A 20,134-nucleotide genomic window follows, 5' to 3' on the forward strand; every position below is an offset into this window, starting at 1 on the left:
GAAAAACATGGTTGTACTGGAGGACATAATGGAGGAAAATGACTTGCAGGAGGAAGGCAACAAGAAGGCCAACTTTCACATCCACCATGACCAAACCCTGTATTCATCCCCTACCTCATTCTCTGACTCTTTAATAAAGTTACTAAACTCAGGTTCAAGTGAATTTTTTAAGAAGCCAAGGAAGGAGCTGGGCTTCATGCAGATTGATATGGCAGCATAGTAGCTCAGGAGAGGGCAGAGGAGGGGAGAGAAGGGTTGGGGGAAGAATGCAGGAGGAAGTAAGCCCACCTCTTCAAACCCTCCCCCTCACCACTACCACCATCACCACCCCCAGTCACACAGGGAGGGTTATGAATGCTCACTGGGCCACAGAATTGTGGTTCTCAGGAAGCTTACCCAGCTCTACTAGGTGGGAGTAAGGAGGGCATTGGTTAACATCTAGTTATTCAAGCATGATGTCATCATTTCCTTCTATCACATACTTAGGCATTTCCAGGAAGCTGAAAGTTTTACCTAATTGGCCTAGTGTTAAATTGTTAACAGGTCATTGTAAATTCCCCAAGGCAGCAGCCAAATATCAAATCAGCTAATTAGCAATAAAATATTTCAAATATTGTTAAAATTCATAGCAGATTGTCAAAAGGGCAAATTCTGCATTTCTTCAGCATACACATTCAGATTCAACAACTTCTGTCTTCATACGCTTAAAAAATAAATATTTACAAGCCACTAAATATATTGAAAATTTCCTGCTGTGGTGTGAACCCTTGAAAACTGTTTCCTGTTAAGGTTTCCTGATAACTATTTACCAAAAGAAGCAAGAAAAGGGTCTCCTCTCTTCTGATAGTTGTGGCTATGCTCACTGGAATTTCTCAAATGAGTTTTCGCTGACCTGGTTCTCTCCCCAGCTTTGTATATGGTGGCTTGGAGACAAAGTAAAGGCTGGCCAGAAATACATTCCTATCTGTGATTCCTGGCAGTGTTGTTTTTTGTGCCTGTTCAGTCCAATTCAACTAATATTTATGATTCAGACTCTGTGCTATGTGATAGCAACACAGAGATGATTAATATATAGCTCCTGTGCTCTGTGAGTTCAACATCTAAATAATTAAATGCCATTTGTGTGATAAGACTATAATAGAGGCAGAGAATAGTAGGGAGAGTGGTTGGCACCATCCAGTGTGGGTGGGGTGGTCAGGGAAGTTTTCCCAGAGGTAGCCTCATGAGATAACAGAATTTGAACTCAACAAATTAGAAATTTAAAAGTTAAGGTGCATTTTAACTAGTACTAAAAGGCTAGATGTGGGATGCACAAGGAACCTTAAACTGGAGAATGTTGTTGGGCAGCTAACTGCTACTTGACTCAGTAACAGTCACGAGGAATTGAGAGAGGGAAGGGCAGCTCAAATAAACAGAAATGGATAAAGTGCATTAGTCCCTTTGGTGGTTTATAATTAAAGAGCTTCTTTTTTTTTTTTTTTTTATAATTTTATTTATTTATGTTTCCCCCAAAGCCCCAGTAGATAGTTGTATGTCATAGTTGCACATCCTTCTAGTTGCTGTATGCGGGACGCGGCCTCAGCATGGCCGGAGAAGCGGTGCGTCGGTGCGCGCCCGGGATCCGAACCCGGGCCGCCAGCAGCGGAGCGCGCGCACTTAACCGCTAAGCCACGGGGCCGGCCCTAAAGAGCTTCTATCACGACAAGACATAACACTGCAGAATCAACCTTAGGTCCTAAAGGCAGCTAGAAGCTTGAAATTCAACATTTTAAATATGAGTAAGAATAGTACGTGTGCCTTGAAGGAACAGCATTTCTGTGTTGTTCTTAGACCCAAACCAATGTTGTTCTATCTAGTACCTTTGTTCTCTGTTGCATTCCCACCACCTCACACAGAGAATGTGTTCAATAAATAATAGTAATAAGAGCTATCATTTACTGAGTTCAGCTTCCTGTACGTCAGGACTGCACTCTCTTGGTATTAACAAATCTGGCTAGGTCAAAAATCTGGAACCAGGTGTCTCATGGAGAACTTGCATTCCCAGAACTTACATTCAACATGCAAGTACACACTCTCCACGGGCAACCACCGTCATGGTTTTAACTACAACGTAGTTAAAATAACCTTCACACTACGTCCCAAGCAACACTATTATAGCAACACCACTTATGAGCCCTGTTTTTCAAAGGTTTATGCGAGACTCAAATGATGAAAATAAAATTAATTCCAATGACGATAGCAACCCCCATTGTGTGGGCTTTGCAGGGAGGATTTTGTAGGTTTGTGGGGTTTGTTATATAGCATCAAGTTTTCATTTAGAATGCAGAAATTAGAACCATAAACATTTTAGTATCCTACTAACTTTCTCTCTCTCTCTCTCTCTGTGAGATGACACATATACAAAAAGTTAAATGACCTAAATTGTGCTAGAAACCTTGCAAATGAAGCATAAACATAACATGACATGGACATATAAAATATTTTCCACTATGAGGTTGACCTTGCAAAATAAAATAGCACCTTTCGAATGACAACAGCAGGTGAGAGTGTGTTTAATAAAGTAGGTCCATTGAACACTTCATTCCAACACCGATTTACCAAACACCACCTCTTATAATTTCTTCTCTTAGCATCCTAGAACTGATAACCTGGGATCAAATTTAATAAAATAGCTCAATGGGAGTTTTTGTAAACAACTTAAGTACATTTTAAATTATGAGTTTGAAAGGTTACTTGCTCCTCCGTATAGATACTCTCTTCTAAGAAACAAAGTTCACAGAGTAGAAAAATATAAATCAATGGGGAGGAAAAAAAAAACAGAAAAAGATGGAGAGGGCTGGGAGGTTAAGTAACTTCTCCAAGGCCCCACAACAGGAGAAGATCTAGGGAGGATTGACGCCCAGGTCTGCCTGTTGAATGAGTGTAGTGGCAGAAAGCAAAGAATCTTCGAAAACTGGGCGACTGGACATCCCAGGCAGGTAGCAACCTTAGTTTGAATCATTTTCTTTCCAATGCCTTTTTCTCAAAACACTTATAAGAAACATCAAGCAAAAAGAGTTACTTTTGCTTCTTTTTTTGCCCAATTTCTGGCATAGGTACTGTTGGGAAAGAAATAGCTTTAAAATGCAGTGATATAAAACAGCAAAGGAAGTAACAAGAAGAAATCTCATGATCCACCAGCTAAAAAATTAATTCCTAAAAAGTGTTGACTTCACTGAAAACTTGTTAACACCCTGGAACCTACCCAAGTGTGTTGGGCAGAACACTAGTCCTAAAGATGATTTGCATGCACACCACACACACGCACACGGGGTTCCATTAGTGAAGAAGTTTGGGAAACACTTTTGATTACAGTGCCTCCCATGTTCCTCTTGGTGGTTCGTTAACATGGGACCCTTTCAGCTTTTTGAATTTTAACCCAGGGTTTCCCAATTTATTTAATCATGGACCATTCTACAACACACACGTGTTTTTTGTTTTCAAAAAACCTATTAAATATTGTGGAAACTACTGGTTTGTGGAACACCTTAGAAAACATTTTTATAGCCTGCATCTGATCACATAGATGGTGTGATTTGAGGAACATTTAAAGGTCCCTTCTGACCCACTGTTATAATGCCTAAAATGCCAATAATTCCTAGAGGCTGTTGGAGTTTTAAGGCCTTCAATAATAAACAATATTCCAGGAATCAAAGCCAAGAGATAGCAACTAGTTAGTGCAACCAACTGATCAATGGGAATCCTAACTAGGATCTTAGCTAGAAGCTCTCATTTCCAATGGAGAGAAGACGCTGGCCAGGCGCAGGCGTGAACACATACTCTGCTGCTATTAGCATACTAGTCAGGTTTCCAAACTGTGGATTTCTTTGTCATAAATATTGCTTCAATTTGTCATTTCCATTATGACCAGCCTAGCCCAGATTTTTGTTACCCCAAGCTCCTCTCTTCCAGGCTCTCTTTATATTATCCATCATGCACATACCCACCAAACAGATCCCCCCAAATACCACTCTTATCCTCTGCTGAAGAACCTAGAATGATTCTTCATTGCCCATCATGTCACTATCCTCACCCCAGTATTAAAAAACGTACCTATCCATATCCCTCTGACGATTTTTCTTTGCTCCCCATCCCTTCCCTGCAGACAGCTTCTTCATTCTTCTCTGTGAGTTCCAGGCTCTTCCTGCTTTCCTTTATTTTCTCTTTATAGTCTCCCAACTTTCTTTCTTACTTTCTATCCAAACTCTACTCATCTTTCAAGTGCTTCTTCTCCTAAGAAGGCTTTTAGTAACTTCACCCAACATTGATCCCTCTCTTTCCTGTACCACAGAGTTGAGGATATAATTAAATGCATTTAGCACTTGATTGTATAATTTTATTTTGTTCTCTGTTACAGTTGTGTATGTTTTGTTCCCCACTCACCATTCCTTGCTTCTAAATATGTCTCCTAAGAGAGCAAGTCTTGTCATAATTTTAATTTGTATTCCCTACCACATTTATTATACACTGGAAACACAAGAAATGCTTCCTCAATTATTGACTGGAATGAAAACAAAATGATAATTATAAATAGATATCATGCAGTTACTAAAGAATGCCAGATAGGACCATTCCTTGATAATACTTTATTTGCATTAAGATATTCTCTACCGTAAGTAGCAAATTACATGCCATTGTACTATTCTATAATTCAGACCTTTCAGATTAACTTCCCCCAAATGAACTCAAAGACCTCTTTTCTCTAAGAAGGGATGCAAACAAAGAACTAAGCATGGCTCTTAGGTTTCATATCGCAAAAGTCCAGGAGTGTGTGGCAGATAGACTTTAAAGTGGCCCCTAATTATCCTTGCCTCTTGATATTCATGCCTATGTAATCCCCTTCCCTTGAGTGCAGGTGAGACCTGTCTTGTTTTTAAGCAATAGACTACGGCAAGGGGATAGGATGTCACTTCCATGATTATGTTACATAAGATTGTAACTCTGTCTTGTTGGCTGATGCTCTTTTGCCTTCTCAGCTGGCGTGCTTTGATGAAGCAAGTAGCCTTTTGGGGGAGGCCCGCATTGAGAAGAAGTGAGAGTGGCCTCTAGCCAACAGTAAGCCAGCAACTGAGGTTCTTGTTCCAACAACTCTCCAGAAACGGGATTCTGCCAACAAACACATGAGCCTTCAGATAAGACCCAGCCCTGATCAATACCTTGATGGCAGCCAATGACACACCCTGTCACAGAGGACCCAGCTAAATTGTGCCCAGATTCCTGACACACAGAAATTGTGGAATGATAAATGTGTGTTGTTTTAAGCCATTAAGTTTGTGGTACTTTGTTATGCAGCAATGGCTAACAAATATAGGATGTTAAAGAGTATCTGTATGATTCTTTCAATGGCTGATGTTAAAAGGTAACTGTCAGAAGAACCAACTTTGTGATTCAAATATTCAGTGTGAAATCTCAAATAGTGGAAGCTCATGCAATTATGCTGGAGAGATTAAGAATGTCTTATGTACCTAGGAATAAATTTAACCAAGGAGGTGACACACTTGTGTACTGAGAAGCTACAAGACGTTAAGGAAAGAAATTGAAGAAGACACAAATAAATGAAAAGATATTCCATGCTCATGGATTGGAAGAATTAAGACTGTTAAAATATCCGTACTACCCAAAGCAATCCACAGATTCACTGCAATCCCTAACAAAATTCCAATGGCATTTTTCACAGAAATAGATCAATCCTAAAATGTGTATGGAACCACAAAAGACCCCAAATAGCTGAAGCAATCTTGAGAAAGAAGAACAAAGCTGGAGGCATCATGCTCCCTGATTTCAAACTACATTACAAAGCTATAGTAATTAAAACAGTATGATATTGGCATATTCATAGATCAATGCAACAGAATAGAGAGCCCAGAAATAAACCCATATATATGTGGTCAATTAATTTATGACAAAGGAGCCAAGAATATACAATGGAGAAAGGACAGTCTTTCAATAAGTGTTGCTTTCAATAAATGGTTTTTTGGTGCTTTCAAAAACTGGACAGCCACAGGCAAAAGAGTGAAACTAGACCACTATCTTACACCATACACAAAAATTAATTCAAATGGATTAAAGATTTGAATGTAACCAAAACCATAAAACTCCTAGAAGAAAACGTAAGCGGTAAGCTCCTTGACATAGGTCTTGGTGATGATTTTTTGAATCTGACACCAAAAGCAAAAGCAACAAAAGCAAAAATAAGCGTGTGGGACTATATCAAACTAAAAAGCTCTGCACAGCAAAGGAAATCACCAACAAAATACAAAGGAAACCTACCGACTGGTAGAAAATATTTGCAAATCATATATCTGATAAGGCGTTAATATCCAAAATAGATCCAGAACTCATACAACTCAATAACAAAAAACAAAACAATCCAATTATAAACTGGGCAGAAGATCTGAATAGGCATTTTTCTTTTTTATTTTTTGGTGAGGAAGATCAGCCCTGAGCTAATATCCGTGCTAATCCTCCTCTTTTTTTTGCTGAGGAAGATCAGCTCTGAGCTAACATCTATTGCCAATCCTCCTCCTTTTTTTTTTTTTGTTCCCCAAAGCCCCAGTAGATAGTTATATGTCATAGTTGCACATCCTTCTAGTTGCTGTATGTGGGATGCGGCCTCAGCACGGCCAGAGAAGCGGTGCGTGGGTGCGCGCCTGGGATCCGAACCCTGGGCCGCCAGTAGCAGAGTGCATGCACTTAACCGCTAAGCCACAGGGCCGGCCCTGAATAGGCATTTTTCTAAAGAAGACATACAGATGGCCAACAGGCACATGAAAAGACGCTCAACATCACTAATCATCAGGGAAATGCAAATCAAAACCACAATGAGATATTACCTCACACCTGTTTGAATCGCTATTATCAAAAAGACAAGAAATAACAAGTGTTGGCAAGGATGTGGAGAAAAAGTAACCCTTGTGCACAGTTGCTAGGAATGTAGATTAGTGCAGCCCCTATGGAAAATAGTATGGAGGTTCCTCAAAAGTTAAAAACAGAACTACCATATGATTCAGCAGTTCTGCTTTTAGGTATTTATCTAAAGAAAACAAAAACACTAACTAGGAAAGATATATGTACCCCCATGTTCACTGCAGCACTATTTACAATAACCAAGATATGGAAAAAACCTAAGTGTCCATCACTGGATGAATGGATAAAGAAATCCTGGTATATATATACAATGGTTATATTATTCGGCCATAAAAAAGAAGGATTCTAGGGGTCGGCCCCATGGCATAGCGGTTAAGTTCGTGAGTTCCGCTTCCATGGCCCAGGGTTTGCTGGTTCAGATCCTGGGCGTGGACATACTCACCACTCATCAAGCCATGCTGAGGCGGTGTCCCACATAGAACAACTAGAAGGATGTACAACTGTGACATACAACTATCTACTGGGGCTTTAGGGAGAAAAAAGGAAAAAAGGAGGAAGATTGGCATCAGATGTTAGCTCAGGGCCAATATTCCAAAAAAAAAAAATCATTTGGACCAAGTTGTTAAAAAAAAAAGATGGAATCTTGCCATTTGTGACAACATGCACAGACCTCAAGAGCATTATGCTAAGTGAAATAAGTCAGACAAAGAAAGACAAATACAACGTAATCTCTCTTATATGTGGACTCTTAAAAAAAAAAAAACCCAAGCTCATAGATACAGAGAACAGATTTATAGTTGCCAGAGATGGGGGATGGGGAGTAGGAGGAATGAGTGAAGGAGGTTTAAAAAAATAAAAGAATGTCTTGTGTAATACCTGGTAGAAGCTTGAAAGTATAGACAACCATCATTAAGAAATCACGTTATAACCTTGTTTGAAAGTTTGTCCCCAGTGTTCAAAAAGTAAAGTTTAGAATAGGCTGGGAATTTGGTTACTTTAAAAGAGTCTATGTCAGAAGTCTCTGTCAAAGGCCACACGTTTTAAAAGGTGCTAAAACTACATATAACACTAAGGTGAGCATTTCATGACTAAGTATGAGGATTGTATTTGATGTGCATTAATTGGTAAACATCCACTAGTTAGATACTTGATGGGAGAGAGGACTGAAGGGGTAGAGAAGCTAGTGAGTAGAGGATTGCTAATTAGAAAAAAAACCAATGTGACTTTTTTACAGGTTTGCATCTCACATCACTACATAATTGGCTCTTTGTTTCAGTTTGGTTTGTTATTATTTGGCAAGTGGAAGAGGCCACAGACGTTTTGAATCTTTCTTCTAAGAATCTATGATTCATTCGGTGAATTAGTGATTCCTAGACTTCTGGATTTTAAGAACCAGGAAAAATAAATTTTTTTTTAAAAAATAGGTAGTTGGATGAATAGACAGACTGAGTATACTGCCCCGGACAGTAAACATCATTTTGCCAAGTTAGGACATTAAAAAAAAGTCAGCATGTGTTGTCACTATCATTTCATATAGAAAAGACAATTCAACCACAAGTGGTAAAGTCATAATCTCAAAATAACGAAAAGAACTTTTATTTCAATAAATCCATCTTTAAGAAAAATTCACCACACTGTCCATATTTTTTGCTTTTCCTTGTAGATTATCATAGCCTTTGGGAACCCTGGTCTAAAGGGATGTCCTAAGGAACAAGAGCTAAGAGACTTTTGTCATAAGACTGCCTAGAACACCCCCAAGGAGGTTCAACTCATTTAGGAAATTCAAGGTGAATTTTTTTTTTTATAAAGTCCGGATGTGTAAGTCACAACAGCTGAAGATTAGTAAGAAGTTTGTCAAAGTATATGTAAGAAGTTTGTCAAAGTATATGTGTTTCTTTTAGCCTTGTTTTGAAGTACATATTCAGACCTTTTAAAATGTAGTGATTGTCGGGCTCAGATATTTTAATAAAATTCTTCCCCATTCTTCCGTACAACAGACATGGCTGAGCAGAAATGTTACTCTGATCACTGACTCAGGTGTCTCTTCTGCCGGGAAGACAGGTTACTTTGATCCAGAGGTGACAATCCAGCCACCACAGTGTCCAGCTAGCAGCCATCTTGGATCAAGGTACAAAACCTCCGAGGAGGTAACCTCTGGAGGCCTCCAAGCCAAAGCCTAAAATGTCAAGGGATGGCAAACATCACAACTGCATTTTATACTCCTCCCTAATGCACAAAATTAAGTCCCCACAGGACCTACAGGTCCTCAAAGATCAATAGACTCTTTGGTGAACTCTGACAGCAGAAGTTTGTTATGGCTGGTTTGGTACCTCAGCATCTGATCTCCAAATACATCAGTGAACGTACAGATTGCTCAGCCACTGTTGTTTGTAGGACTTTGTAATATATCACAGAACCTAACTGGAAAAAGCTCAACCATGCCCCAGATTTAGTTCCTTTCTATTTCTTGGGAGGTGAGCTCGCATGGTGCCTATCCACTCTCTCAGAAACCATTGGGGGGCAGGCCCTGTGGCTTAGCGGTTGAGTGCGCGGCTCCGCTGCTGGCGGCCCGGGTTCGGATCCTGGGCGCGCACCGGTGCACCGCTTCTCCGGCCATGCTGAGGCCGCGTCCCAATACAGCAACTAGAAGGATGTGCAGCTATGACACACAACTATCTACTGGGGCTTTTGGGGGAAAATAAATAAAAAAAAAAAAAGAAAGAAAGAAACCATCGGGAACTGCAACGGAAGGCAGCATGCGAGCATCTGTCGTGGAAAAGAGCAGTGCCTGAGAAGAATGTCAGGGCCAGAATTAAGTGATTGGCACACATTAAAATACAACATAATGGTGCATTTGTCGCGGTGGCCCTCTCCTGCAGTTGGCTCATGAGGAATAATGATGGCTTCCTGACAGAAGCAGGGGCTCAGCTGCTTGATAACATTGTTGTGCCGATGGTTTGAAGTGGCCCCGCTGTTGTCTGCATTTGGCTGGAAACAGCAGCCGTTCACTCTTTCAGGCAGGGTGCTGAAAACAGACCCACAGCCACGCACAACACTGTCCGTCTTGAAAGGCCTAAGTAAAGCGTTCTCTGCCATAATTTCCATTGTCATTCTTCCCCCACTGTTTATATAATATGGCCAGGAGTGGGACTGTAAACTAATATTGCATTCAAGAGCCTCAAACAACAAACACCAGAGCTGAGTTTTCTGGGGAGAAGATCACCAAGTTTCCTACAGAGGCAGGCCCGCCATGGCACACACAGCCTTATTAAAGCCGTCCTTTCCTGGGAAAAGAACATTGCCACGGAAATAATGAATTAATTTGGCATTTCCTTCAGTCTCACTCAGCACGCAGTGTGCTTCCCTAAGCATGAAAACAGCACATCTTCACAGAAGTGTTTCTAAAATGATGTGCCTACTCATAGGAAAGATCAATTTGAATAGATTCAATTCCCAAGAGGGCAATTCAATACAAAAAGTTTTCAACTAAAGTCAAGATAGATTGTCCAACTAGTTTTCAAGCCCAGCATAGACCATTATCTTTGTCCATATTTCAGCTTATAAACCCTCTCTCTCTTTCCCTCTCTCGCTGTATATATACATACACAGACACACATTTATTTGTAGCTCTTCGTATACTGAGAACAAAGCTCTTGCTATGTCAGCATAAAGGCTATTGCTGTTGAAGTAAGAAAAAAAAGTGTGCTCTAATATAGGGAATGGAAACATAAAGTTATTGAATATGACTTTTGCCTGAGAGGCTGCATTTGGGTTGTTGAAAGTTAGAAAAACAGAGATAAAATAGGATTATAAGGGAGGAGAGTGGAGATTGAGAGAGAAAGAGAGAGAGAGATTGGTTGATTAAAATGCTTGCTGGTGGGTACTGTGTTGAAAACCCAGATTTGACAAGTGGAAAGCCAGACTCAGTGCAGAACAGCCAAAATGGAATTCGAGCTTAAAAGCACAATTAGCAGATTAAGAGCCAGAAGCTACAAATTGCAACAAGGAAGTCATCACTATAAACAGCTAAGGAGAGGATGGAAATCCAGAAATGATAGTGTTGTGCTGCTAAGAAGGGAGGCTGGAACTTCCTGAACCAAGTTACAAGAAGACAAAACATACAACCCACCAACACTAGGGCGCATTAAGTGAAAAATCCGACAGCTGTGTTTTTTAAATTTTTTCTTTCATTCTTAGGTCAAGGGTTGTTGCCGCTGAATTTCCCAGGTTAGTTTTTGCTTAGCTTTCACCATGGAGACCTAATTGTTAGGAAAGCAGAAATCTGAAAATCCTCTAAGATGTGATTTCAGTATTCTCTGCATTTTCCATGCCAATAACTTATAATACTGTAGATATAGCATTTATTGTTGCCGTCCTCCATCTCCTGATAGGTGCCTGAGAACAATCTATCCCAAGTAATTTTAATACTTACAAAATGAGGAACCATGGCTGGGTAGCTCAATAGGTGAGAGCCCAACACTCACAAGCAAAGAGTATAAAGTGGTTCCAAACGTGGCTGCCCATTAGAATCATCTGGACAAATTGTTAAAATTCCCCATTCCAGTGATATAGGTGAACAGGCAAGATTTTCAGTTACCTTGATCTTGGTAATCATTCTACCATGTATACGTATATCAAATCATCATGTTGTACACTTTATATAATCTGTCAATTATTCCTCGATAACATTATAAAAACAGAAACAAAAAGATTTTTAAAAATACAAAAACAAGACATACTGACACAGACACACACACAAAATTCCCCATTCCAAGGCTGCATCCCAGACCAATTAAATGAAAATTTCTGGGGGTGAAATATGAGCTATTTTTTTTTTTGTTTTAAGTTTGAGAACCACCAGTCTTGAGAAATCTCTGTGGTCTTGATGACTTTGATCAGTTCCAAACCCCCGAGATGGCACTCTCAGCCTCATCCTGTCCAATCCCTCAAATATTGACCAGTAGACCTTAGAAATCTCCAATGTAAATGTGGACAGCTCAGCGCCAATCCATCCCTCACCCGGCAGAGCCACTCTTAGGTACTGAAGCTTAATGATAAAGAAGGCCAACAGAGGTGGTTTCAGAAAGCAAGAAGGAGATTCAAGTTTGCAAAAGGAATTTCACCACTGAAATAAACATGAGCTTTTATGCCCTTTCATCTAACCTCTTGTATATATCCTGTAAATACTATTGCAAGTGTCATTTTAGGGCCAAAAGTGGGGAGGTCTTCTTAATTTTATGGGCTGACAAACAGAAATTGGACCACTCTTGATGGTCTTCTGCCCTTTAGGATTTTTGCCGTTGGTTTAACATTCTTAGTGAAAAGTAACCTGCTAACATCCAAGGTTTGCTCTGACCCCAGAGGCTTCTTTATTCTTAGGGACCAAAATCAGAATGTCTTAGTCTTAGACTCATTATCCTTTATAGCCAAACTTGAGAACTCTATTAACTCTGGGTGGAAAGCAATTCCAAAAATTCTCTGCTGGATGTTTTTTTTTTATATCAATTGAAGCCATAAAGGTTTACTGAGCTCTTTGTTAATCCAATCACACAAAATGATAATACATGTATAATACTTTCTATATTGTTATATATTTGCTATATCATGCACTACAAAACCCTTTTCTACAGTAAATTTTCATGCCTCCATTCTTTATTAGGGTGATTTTATTAGTCCTGACTTTATAACTGACTTCTGAGTCAAAACTCCACAACCTCATAAAGCTCGTTAACATAATTCCCTCTACACCATTTTCCTTATTTCTTAATTCTTGTAATTCTCCTGAATTATTTCAGCATTTGTGCTGTTACATCTGTTTAAAAAAAAAATGCAAAAAACCTTGCAATGGCTCCCCATTGCCTACTGAATGAAGGTCAAGCCCCACAGGCTGCCTTTCAAAATATTCCATAATCTGATTCCAACCTTAATTCCTAGTCTTTTGGTTAACTGATCTCTCACTGTCCCCAAAGCATGTCATGCATTGTCCCATCAATGCGATGTGCATGTGCGATTCCCTGTACAGTGAGAGTTGTCTCCATACTTCTCTATATTAAACTGGTTGAGTAAAAAAGGGTTTCCTTGCTTGATCGTAGGTCTTGAGTTCTTAACCTGAAGTCTATTCACTCCTTGGGGTCCTTAAATAGATTAGTGGGGCATGGATGCCTCTTGAAATTATTATACAAAATTGTGTGTGCACATGGTAGGCTGGAACTTTGGTGGCCTGCAATGAGCCAGCCTCCCAGTATTCACGCACTTGTGTAGTTTCCCCCCATGAATCCGGGCAAGCTCTGTGATCTGCTTTAACTACGGTAATAGAACTCAGAGGAAGTGACTCTGTGCCAGTTTTGAGATCTCACCTTAAGATTCTTAAGCTCTGAGGAAAGCCAGCTGCTTCCAGCTACTCTGAGACCAGACTGTTGGAAGTCCAAGCAGCCACGTGGAGAGGCCCATGAGGAGGATAACTGAGCCCCTGGCCAAACACCAGCAGCTGACACCAACTGCCAGCCTGTGAATGAGGCCATTTTGGAATTTCCAGCTGCCCCAGTGTTCCAGCTGACACCAGATGAAGCAGAAAAGTCATTTGTCAGTGCACACAATCATGAGAATTTATTTTTTTTGATGTCATGATTTTTATTTCCTTTTTTTTATTGAGGTAACATTGGTTTATAATATTATATAAATTTCAGGTGTACACCATTGTATTTTGATTTCTGTGTAGACTACATCACGTTCACCACCCAAAGACTAATTACCATCCATCACCACACACATGAGCCTAATCACCCCTTTCGCCCTCCTCCCTCCCCGCTTCCCCTCTGGTAACCACCAATCTAATCTCTCTGTCTATGTGTTTGTTTGTTGTTGTTGTTATTGTTGTTTTTGTCTTCTACTTATGAGTGAAATCATACTGTTTCGACTTTCTCCGTCTGACTTATTTCGCTTGGCATAATACCCTCAAAGTCCATCCATGTAGTCGCAAATGGAAAGATTTCATCTTTTTTTTTTTATGGCTGAGTAGTATTCCATGTGTATATATATACCACATCTTCTTTATCCATTCCTCCATTGATGGGCATTTAGGTTGTTTCCAAGTCTTGGCTATTGTGAATAATTCTGCAATGAACATAGGGGTGCACATACGTTTACACATTCGTGTTTTCATGTCCTTTGGACAAATACCAGAAGTGGAATAGTTAGATCATACGGTAGTTTTAGTCTTATTTTTTAAAGGAATTTCCATATTGTTTTCCATAGTGGCTGAACCAGTTTACATTCCCACCAGCAGTGCATTACATTCCCACCAGCAGAGAGTTCCCTTTTCTCTACATCCTCTTCAACACTTGTTATTTCTTGTCTTGTAAATTATAGTCATTCTGACGGTTGTGAGGTGATATCTCATTGTAGTTTTGATTTGCATTTCCCTAATAATTAGTGATGTTGAACATCTTTTCATGTGCCTGTTGGCCATCTGTATATCTTCTTTGGAAAAATGTCTGTTCAGATACTTTGCCCATTTTTTAATTGGGTTGTTTGTTTCTTTGTCGTTGAGTTGTATGAGTTCTTTATGTATTTTGGATATTAATCCCTTATCATATACATGGTTTGCAAATATCTTCTCCTAATCTTTAGGTGGTCTTTTGGTTTTGCTGATGATATCCTTTGCTGTGCATAAGCTTTTTAGTTTGATGTAGTCCCATTTGTTTATTTTTTCTTTTGTTTCCTTTGCCTGGTGAGACACGGTATCGAAAAGATACTGCTAAGAAGAGCATACCACCTATGTTTTCTTCTAGAAGTTTTATTGTTTCAGGTCTTACATTCAAGTCTTTAATCCATTTTGAGTTAATTTTTGTGTATGGTGTAAGACAGCAGTCTAATTTCATTCTTTTGCATGTGGCTGTCCAGTTTTCCCAACACCGTTTATTGAAGACACTTTCCTTTCTCCATTGTATGTTCTTAGCTCCCTTGTCGAAAATTAGCTGTCCATAGATGTATGGGTTTATTTCTGGGCTCCCAATTCTGTTCCATTGATCTGTGTGTCTGTTTTTGTGCTAGTACCATGCTGTTTTGATTACTATAGCTATGTAGTATATTTTGAAATCAGGGAGTGTGATATCTCCAGCTTTGTTCTTTTTTCTCAGGATTTCTTTGGCTATTCGGGGTCTTTTGTTGTTCTGAGAAATTTTTAAAAATTAAAAACTGTTGTTGTTTTGGGGTGGTTTGTTTCACAGTAGTAGATAAGCAAAAGATATGTGGGTGCTCCTACATGTAGATTTTCCTGGGAAAAGGATCCAGATTCTCAAAGGAATTAGTGATACAAGACAAGTTAAGTATCCTTACACGAGGATGTCCCTGTAAAGCATTTGAAATAGTACCTGACATATGGTAAGCACTCAGTAAGTGTTTAGCTATTATTATTATGTAGCCAACAGTTCACTCTAGGTATTCCAAGAAAGAATTTCTGGAAGGCAAGTCATCACTATGGTTGAGAAAGAAGCCAAAATTATAACAAAAAGAGAAACAAAAACAAAAATCTGTGCATTAAATCTGAAGGGTAAATGGAAAATAAGACAAATAGCCTTGAATCAGGAAATTCAAAAATAAGGTGGGCAAAGTCTGAAAAGATCATATTGGAAAGTTCAAAACTTAGCTTGAATAGAAAGTGTGCCCTAAAAATCCCCACTTTCCTTCTCCATATGTGATACTTAACTACGTCATGGAGAGCTCTGATCTAATCAGTTTGGAGCAAAGTCCCTGGGTCACCAAAGAAAGGATAGAAGGATGGGTGTAGATGGGCTGACTCTGGGATGGGGAAGAGGTAAGCTGTGGGAGTGCATGTCCACCGGCCCCTACGTTTTCACTGAGGCAGTCAATGAAGTCATTGTTCCTGAGTGACCAGAGATGGAAGAGGTATCAAGGAATGTGGTGAAGGTTCAAAATAGCCGCTGAGGGAAAGCTGCCAGCCAGAGATGAGTGAAATGATGGCCAAATACTATGGAGGGCCCAACTGCAGCTGGAGGGCTTAGAAGGAAATGGAGGTCACTGCTCACAAACAAACGTCTCAGCAGAATCCTTCCTTGATTTGCAAAAATGATAGGCCGTAATCTGTCTCTGGAGACGTTGGGCAGAAGCAGGATGGCCATCTGCCAGGGCTGTTGTCAGGAGGAGTTGAGCACAGGGTTCAAGAGCAACCTGCATTCCTGGAAAGTCTGTCCTTACCCAAGGACTTCCTAGCACTTGCTGGCTTCTTGACCTTGGGCAGATTACTTAGCTATTCTGTGTCTTCATTTGGAGACTCAGAATGGCTGTTTTGAGGATTATATGAAAATCATGCATATAAAGTACTTGGCACAATGTTAGCCATTATTATTATTACTCCATAAACCAATTGCAGTAGTGTCTTTTTCTTTTGGAGACTCAAGTCCCATTCTTTGGAACATTTCATGAATTTTACAACTCTCCATTATTTACAAAAGATCGTTCCTTTAAAATGGAAAACTACATCTCTATGCTTACGTATTTGTCATCCAAAGCTACTGGAATCTGTTGTCAAAAGATACATCTTACTCTACACATTCATTCTTGGACTTCACAGACATACCAATAAAAAGATCTGTAGTCAGCCAATGATGTTTTTGTTTCCTTTGGGGATAAAGTGATCACACACACACACACACACACACACACACACACACACACTTACCCCTTACAGAGCTTAAATAAGAGAATTCAGATAGTGGAAAAGTCAATGAATATAAAATCTCAGCAGCCTAGTTGTGATGGTTAATTTTATGTGTCAAATGGCTGGGCCACAGAGCCCAGCTATTTGATAAAACATTATTCTGGATGGTTCTGTGAGGGTGTTTATGGATGAGATTTACATGTAAACTGATGGACTTTGAATAAAGCAGATTGCCCACCCTAATATGGATGGGCCTCATTCAATAAATTGAAGGCCTGAAAAGAACAAAACACTGACTTCCTCTGAGCAAGAAGGAATTCTGCCAGCAGACGACTTTCAGTCTTCCTCTGCAACATCGGCTCTTCCTGCATCTCCCGCCTGCTGGCCCATCCTACAGATTTTGGACTCGGTAGTCTCCATAATCACCTCAGCCAATTTTTTAAAATAAATCTCTCCATATATACACACATCCTATTTGTTCTGTTGCTCTGGAAAACCCTGACTAATACACTAGTTATTTCTGATGTTCTCTTGATGGGTCACTTGAGGGCCTAATATGATGGAAGCTTATTTAGTGGAAACTTAACAGGTAGCAATATACAGCATACCCTTGGCCCCTAATTCTTTTTTGACTATGAATTTATGAAAATATTTCTCAGGAAAGCATTTGGAGATTACAAAAGGCATTAAATCAAACTTGTTACTCTTTGAGTTGGTGAAGTTTAATCTTCTATGGCAGCACTATTCTGCCTAACAGATCATGGAGTGCTTTACCTATAGAATGATAGTCTTGGGTTCTTGCAATATCTACATTTTGCCCAAGGCTTTTTATAAGCGTAGCAAAATCTGCCGAAACAGAGATAATATTCTTTCCACATCACTCATATCTGAGGGCCTTTGGGTTCCATACTAGTAGCATTTCTCCCATATTTCAGGCAATACAACTCTCTGTATTATTTGTCAGAAAGGCTTTGTCATACATATTCAGGAAACATTTACCTGGGAAACAAATGCAGTGAACACTATGCTGTAGGTAGAAGTGGCTCCTATCCATTCTTTCTGTTCCATTTCAGATAATAACAACTTTCTGTCTATCCTTTAAGTGAATATATCTGGATGGCTGGAACCTTAAAAAAAAAAATCCCTAAAAAACAAATCTATTATTCACCTAATTCTAATTACCCATCTTGCCTCAGTTTAATGACAGACTTCTTTTTCACTGCATTTGCTCATTATTTTTCCCTTTTTTCTGTCCTTCCCTGTCCACTTGCTATTACTGTTCTTTGGGGGTTTCTGTTCCCAAGCTTACTTCTACCTTCTCCTTCCTTTTCTCAGACCTCTTTTCTGCGGGACTACAAAGAGCATTCCACTGTTTTTTAATTCAGCTTTTGTCCACCGAAGCTATATTCCCTTGTTGCGAAAATATAACCTCTCTGAATTTATACTCCCGCCTGATAATTATATACTCCACCCCTAATACAATGGTTTCTTATCTCCTTTCTTCATAGCCTTTTTCTTAGTAGTTGAGATAATTAGGAAAAGTCAGCTAAACCATGATCGTTTCTAGCCATTCGTTACCATTCCTCGTAATTAATCATAGGAGCTGTGAATACCAAGTAATATGATATATTTCTAGTGTAGGATCTTCAAGTCTTAATCTAACTTCTATGCCTTCGGTTTGTTCATCTGTAAAGGGAGTTTTATAACAATAATAACATGTTCCTCGGATGACTGGTGCTAGGATTACATAAGATTAGCACATTAAAGCATGTTATAAACTGTGAAAGTGATAGTATGAAGGTTAGTATCCGTCATCCAGGTGTGTGTTCACCCAGAGACTTCCTGTAGATTAAAAATTAAATTAAAAACTCTGCCATAACAAGTAAATAAACTAAACAACACACAATTAACAAACTTAGTCTCAATTGTGCTACATTCTTTCTGTCACCTAGAAACTAATTAGTACGACATAATCACATACTTCCTGCCCAGTAAACATACAAGTCCCAGAGGAAGAAATGATTTGTATCATGAATCACTGGCCACTGCTTACTGGTAATTATCATATAAATGAGGTGCTTCAAGTTGACCTCTGATTCCCCAGTCCTTTTCTGAGACAGCAAAGATACACTAGTTATGCAAAAACTCGATAAAATTTAAATTACTTTTCTAGCCTCGCCTTCTGAAGATTCTTTGTTTTGGGAAAAAAAAAGATCACCACTCAAACAAAAAACCTATCGAAACAGACACTAAAATATTCGTGTATAATGATATGTTTAGAAATGGTTTCCACAATTAAAAAAGAAAATTCAAGAAAATTCGTAATAAATCTCCAAGAGTCATCATGCGCATTAGCTATATGGAAGTTATCGTATTCAAGCCTTTCTTGAGGAGCCAACAAGTCAGAGTTAACGGAGAGCAGCCAGCTTGGTCCCTGATGAGCTAAATGAATTTTGTCAGTCACCTTACTTATCTCACCCGTAGTTTCTTTTCTTGTACAATTAAGCAATTAGATTGGGTGGTTTTAGGGTTTCTGTCTGCCCTAACATTCCTTGATTCCTTAATTATGAATCTTGAAGAAAGAAATATACACTGTAATATACCTTAAATATCATTTAAAACAGTTGTTCTCAACATCAGCTGCATATTGGAATCACCTAGGGAGCTTTAAAAAATACTGATGCCAGGGCTCCACCCCACGAGAGCGGAAATTAATTGGTCTGGGTGTAGCCTGGACACCAAGGGTGGTAAAAGCTCTAATGTGCAGCCAAGATCTAGAAGCACTTGTTAATTACTACATACTTTTTGGATGTGGGTGGTTCTTCTTTTCTTTCCTCAAAGAAGCTAAATTATCTCTCTGAGGCTGCCTTGTCATTAAAACATGGAGAGTCCACCCTACCCTGTGCAACTGTGGAAACTCTGAGTGAGGTGACAAGAGTGAAGGTGCTCAGCAGGCACTGGCTCACTGGAGGGAGGCAGTAAAGAGTTGTTTATTTCCTTCTTCCCACTTCCTGGGCCCCCAAAACCTCTAAAGACCTGGACCTCACTCCACTACTTATCAAACATTGAAATATCAACTAAAAGAACTTAAATTTTTTGAAGTAGAATTTTCCAAACTATTCTATCAACTCAATGAAAACACAATGAGGACAGAGACCCTGTCACCATTATTTCCCCAATACTTAGAACGAATATTTATTCAATGAAGAGATGAACTGGTCAATGTTTCTATTGGCCTTTGGTCTCTGTTCTTCCCCCACCCCCCACCAACATACACACACACACACACACACACACACACACAACTTACTATCTTTCTATAACTCTGCTTTTTACTTATGTAAAGGATGTGGGTGTCATAGACCATGTGTTTTACTTTCCCCTCATTATAGCATCTCCACTACTTCCCACTGGAGCTGCTATTCTATAGGTATAGATAGGGTCATATAGATACTGTCATAAAGAAAGTCTCAATAAGACACTCAATAAAATGCACAATAACAAATGGACTCATGTTTCCTCTTCATATTTAGGAAAAGTCAGCTAAAG

The sequence above is a fragment of the Ceratotherium simum genome, chromosome 25 (assembly GCF_057802395.1).
Source record: "Ceratotherium simum simum isolate JZ-2026a chromosome 25, ASM5780239v1, whole genome shotgun sequence".
NCBI lineage: Eukaryota > Metazoa > Chordata > Mammalia > Perissodactyla > Rhinocerotidae > Ceratotherium > Ceratotherium simum.